Source organism: Budorcas taxicolor, chromosome 3, assembly GCF_023091745.1.
Source record: "Budorcas taxicolor isolate Tak-1 chromosome 3, Takin1.1, whole genome shotgun sequence".
NCBI classification, from domain to species: Eukaryota; Metazoa; Chordata; class Mammalia; order Artiodactyla; family Bovidae; genus Budorcas; species Budorcas taxicolor.
In genome coordinates, this window is record NC_068912.1 from 56993981 (window position 1) to 56999064 (window position 5084).

General features: G+C 43.2%; 1 pseudogene; it reads right to left on the bottom strand.

Annotated features, from left to right (window-relative positions):
- Positions 1-2563: 2563 nt before the first annotated feature.
- LOC128045292 (heterogeneous nuclear ribonucleoprotein A1-like) lies at positions 2564-3603 on the bottom strand (annotated as a pseudogene).
- Positions 3604-5084: the final 1481 nt, after the last annotated feature.

Here is a 5084-nt window from a genome sequence, read left to right on the forward strand (position 1 = left end):
GTAGTTGCTGAGGAAGGCAAAAGAGATGATAGGAGATCCAGAGTGGCACTGGTCTTGCCTGGAATCTAGCCCTTCCTCTTCACTAACCTACTATGTGAGTTTGGCTCAGTTATCTAATTTTTTTTTTTTCATGTTATTCTCATCTGTGAAACGGTTAATAATAGCCACTGTGAATACTCTACATTATTATGAGGATTAAATCAGAAAGAGGTTAAACTTTCAGTGACACTATTAGTAGCATTCTGGTTCTCACATTACCTAGCACTGGCACCCTGGTTTAGCAAACTGGTTCTGACTTCTCATTTTCTCATTCAAGCTTCATCTGGCCCATTTATCAAGGATTCATTTGTCTGACTGCATAGATTTGTTGATGGTATCCCCATTTCCCATTCAAATGTTAAGCCAGGAGGTATTCCCTTGCCCATTTAGTCTTAATCATTCCCAGAACATCCCAAATAAAGTCTGTTTTTTCTCAAAGAAAATAAAACACACGCATACCAAGACATTCTCAAAATAGGCACTAAACAGACGTATTTCTGCCAAGAATAATTTCTGCTCTACTCAAAACTGGTTTACAGGATTGTAAATTGAGATCAGCCTTTGCGTCTTACTCTATAGGGGCAATGAGTCAGGATTTCCTGAAATTAAGCAATCATGTAAAATGCATTAGTGGCTTCTACAAGACCTTAGGTGCTTCCTTGTGCCAAGAAGTTAACCTGTTTAATTCTTGGCATCTCTTTCATTTCCCCCAATGACTTAGTTAAGATCCTTCCATCAGTCGCAGTCAGTATGACAATGTAGCCAAGATGCAATGAAATTTTGTTCTCTAGAAACCTAAGTCTGGTGATGACTGCTGTGTATCGATGAGAAGGCTGGATTCTAAGTCTGAATAATTAGTTTTTTAGTCAAAACTACACTGGCCTCTAGTCTGAGTTCAATTCCTTGCATTGCTTAAGCCAATCATAATCTAGTTTTGCCCCACTTCGGACAGTAATCTAATTGCTAATCCTTTGTTCTCATTCTATTAATGTTTGAGTTTTCTGTACTGATTTCACTTCTGTCTTAGAATACCGTTTGCTTTCAACACACCACTTTTTCTTAGTTCTCTTGATTCCTTCATTAGTTACTTCTCTGCCTGTCCCACAAATAATTCCAAGTTGTCCCTCACAGCCCCTTCTCTCTGCCCAGTGTTAGTAATTTAAATGGCATTAGGGGCCAGGCTAGGCAGGTAATACCAAGGTCAGATACAATTAACAGGAAGTGATAAGAACTCAGGCAAAGAGAAAAGGCATATTCCATATAAAACCACCCACAGCTGAAAAAATTTTAAATAACCATCTTGGTCAAAAACCTTTCCATGGACTGGACTGGACAGCTGTTTTATGACAGCTGTTCTCAGAACCGAGGTCTTCCTGTCCAAGACTCCGAGAATAGTACCCATTTACAGGGTGTTTTGTGTACCTCTTAACCCCTATATCAGAGAAGGTGATGGCCCCCACTCCAGTATTCTTGCCTGGGAAATCCCATGGATGGAGGAGCCTGGTAGGCTGCAGTCCATGGGGTCGAGAAGAGTCGGACACAACTGAGCGACTTCCCTTTCACTTTTCACTTTCATGCATTGGAGAAGGAAATGGCAACCCACTCCAGTGTTCTTGCCTGGAGAATCCCAGGGATGGGCAGCCTGGTAGGCTGCCATCTATAGGGTCACACAGAGTCAGACACCACTGAAGCAACTTAGCAGCAGCAGCAGTAACCCTTACATAACAAAACAACAGTCATTCCTGACTTTGAGTTCAGGGATCTTATATAAGTCACCCAAACCTGATTTGTTTTCTCTTTTTTCAAGAAGTTATTGCATTTTCTATTGATTACACATCATAATGGATGATACACAAGCTTCATTCCTATAACTTTATCTGGTACCATAGTTCAGTTTAGATATATTGCATAGGATGTGCCAACAATCATTAATATTCAAAAAAAAAAAAAACCCATTACTTTGCATGGGTGACTGTCTTAATGGTGAACAACACAGGTTACAACACAGTAACTGTCAGTTCAACAACACCAAGGTTCTGAAGACAACAGCTTCTCCATGAAAGCAGGTTGTAAATAAATTTCAAATGGAACCTGGCATCACCCTGAAGGAATTCTTACTTCACACTGTTGGGGTAGTTTACCAAAATAGCTTCAGAGTAAACTAATTTTACACAGCACATTAAAAAAAAAAAAGACATTTATTCTGCATCATGATCAGACTATTACATTTAGAAATCAACAGCATGGGTGCAAAAAGAAAAATCTACATTAAAACCTTTTGTTGGAATGGTTTATACTTTCCACAGAACAGAAACTAAAATAACGTGTTATACAATTAGTCACAAGTACAGTCCTCGAGTTTTTTGCCCATACACATGAGTGTTGTCTAAAAGGTGTCTTCTTTGTAGCAGCTAGGCCCTGCCACCACTGTGCTTGGCTGAGTTCACAAATCTGTTGTAACCTGTAGCTGCCCTGTCACTTCTCTGGCTCTCCTCTCCTGCTAAGCTTTGTTTCCTGGCAGTAATTAAAACCTTCCGCCACTGCCATAGCTCCTGCCGCTGCTGGAGCCACCATAACCACCTTCATTTCATGGTTTGGCAAAGTATTGACCTCCACCACCATAGGGGCCAGAACTTCTTCCTCCAAAGTTTCCTCCTTTCATGGGTCCAAAATTTGAAGATTGATTGTTGTAACTGCCAAAATCATTGTAGCTTCCTCCACCTCCAAAACTGCTTCCGTCATTACCAAATCCATTATATCCATCCCCACTGCCACCATATCCGCCGCCACCACGGCTGCCACCAAAGCCACCTCGACCGCTGACGTTTCCCCCAGGACCAAACTTGTCGCTCCCATCCAAACCACCTCCACGACCGCTACCGAAGTCTTCAGAACCACTTCGACCCCTCTGGCTGGCTGAAGCAGTAGCCATCGCTTGCTCAGACAGGGCCTTTCTCACTTCACAGCTGTGGCCGTTCGCAGTGCGGTGTTTCTGAGCGACAGTCTTGCCTACGGAGTCACGGTCATCAAAGAGCACGACAGCACAGCCTCGGTCAGCCGTGATTTCAGTCACTTCAGTTTCCCATACTGCTCAAATAATCTCTCAGGTGATGCTCTTTCAGTCACTTCAGTTTCCCATACTGCTCAAAATAATCTCTCAGGTGATGCTCTTCAGCGTCTTTAATGCCACCAACAAAAACCTCTTTCACAGGTAAGTGGGCACCAGGTCTTTGAAAATGCTCTCTCGAGACGGCCCTCTTGGGTTCCACAGCTCTTCCGTCCGCCTTGTGCGGCCTTCCTTTCGCCTCCTCCGAGGCGTGTGTGACAAACCCGAAGCCTCCGGGGCGCTTGGCGTTTGGGTCGCTCATTACCACACGGCCTGTGAGCCCTCCCCATTGCTCAAAATGGCTCCTCAGACCCTCATCAGTTGTTTCAAAGCTCAGTCCTCTGATGAAGAGCTCCCGCAGCTGTTCAGGCTCTTTGGGGGACTCTGACTCAGACATGAAAGCAGTGGAGGCGGGATGGGGGAACTTCAGCGATGCTTTCTCGGCGGCGTACACAGGCAGAAAGCCTGATTTGTTTTTAATCTGTAAAACAAAATTCCTCAGAGGCTCACTCAAATTTCTTAATATGAGGCAAACATTTTGCTAAGTGACAATGACATCATTTACTGTAAGTTTTCCAAAGGGCCCTTTTCTATTTCTCTAACTTAGAATTGTCGCCTCCACAGTACAGAGGTGTTCTCTCCCGCCTGGGTCATCCACCCAGGGTTTATGCCACCACATGACACTTGTGCACAACTCAGGAGGGAATAGCACAGCCCGGCTGAAAGGAAGCCCTCACCTTCTCTACCCAGAGCTCTTTGTTTTTTACGCTCTGCCTGCATGGTTTGGAAAACTCTATTCTCTTGGGCTTAGCACCATAAATACTTATTTCTTTAACATTCTTTCTCACTGAAGTTCAATTTTCTATGAGAAAACTTGTTTTAAAGAAGAATCTGATTATTGTACATTTTCTTGTACACTCAGAACAGACATTTTAAAAATAACAGCATTTTCTTGAGAAAGTTCTTGAAATGATACACAGTCTTATACAGTAATTTTCATGTTTGTTGAAGCTGCTACCAAGACTCCAGAGGAATTCCTCTTGAGCGCAGAGACTAAGAAGAGAGAGTTGCTTCTCCATAGTATCTTGGCATCAGCTCAGCAGTGCCAGTTCAACTCAGCTCAAGAATCACTGGTCCTCATTGTGCAAGATTCTGAACAAGTGAAACAGTCCCTACTCGTAGTTTGAAATGAAAGAGGATCCAGGTTGTCAAGGTAACAGATAAAATGAGACACAGGAAGAAGCACAAGGCCAAAGTTCAGTCTTCCCATCACCCTCCTACACTTGGCCACCATTTCCCCACCTCAATCCTCTCTGCATCTTATAGATTAAAATGCCACGCATTTTCATCGAGTCCTCTCTTGAAACAGTCACTCCATTTCCATCTTCCTCCAGCTCACCTGGCCTGTTGTTTCCTTCCCACTTTGTCTCTAACAATTGATAGGAATAAATTCTGTCTCCTTACACTGTGTATCCTGCACAGTCCACTAGTGTAAGTGCCACAAGAACAAAGACCCTGTGCTTATTATTACTATTGTATTCACAAAGCGGAGTTGAGTGTCTGGCACAAGGGAGGTGCTTCACAAACAGTTGTTAAAGTAAATGGAGTGTTCATTTACAGGAGCACGTCTTTGTCCCAGTAATACTTTCTACACTTTCTACCCAGTATGTCCTCACTCTTCCTCTCCAAAATTCTCAAACCCACACTCATCTCTGTGATGGACTGAATGTTTGTGTTTCCCCACCCCAAATTCATATGTTGAAATCCTGTCCCCCAGTGTTATGGTATTAGGAGATGAAGGTATTAGGAGACGAGGGTAGAGCCCTGGTGAATAGGATTAGTGCCCTTCCAAGGAGAAATATCAATAACCTCAGATATGCAGATGACACCACCCTTATGGCAGAAAGTGAAGAGGAACTAAAAAGCCTCTTGATGAAAG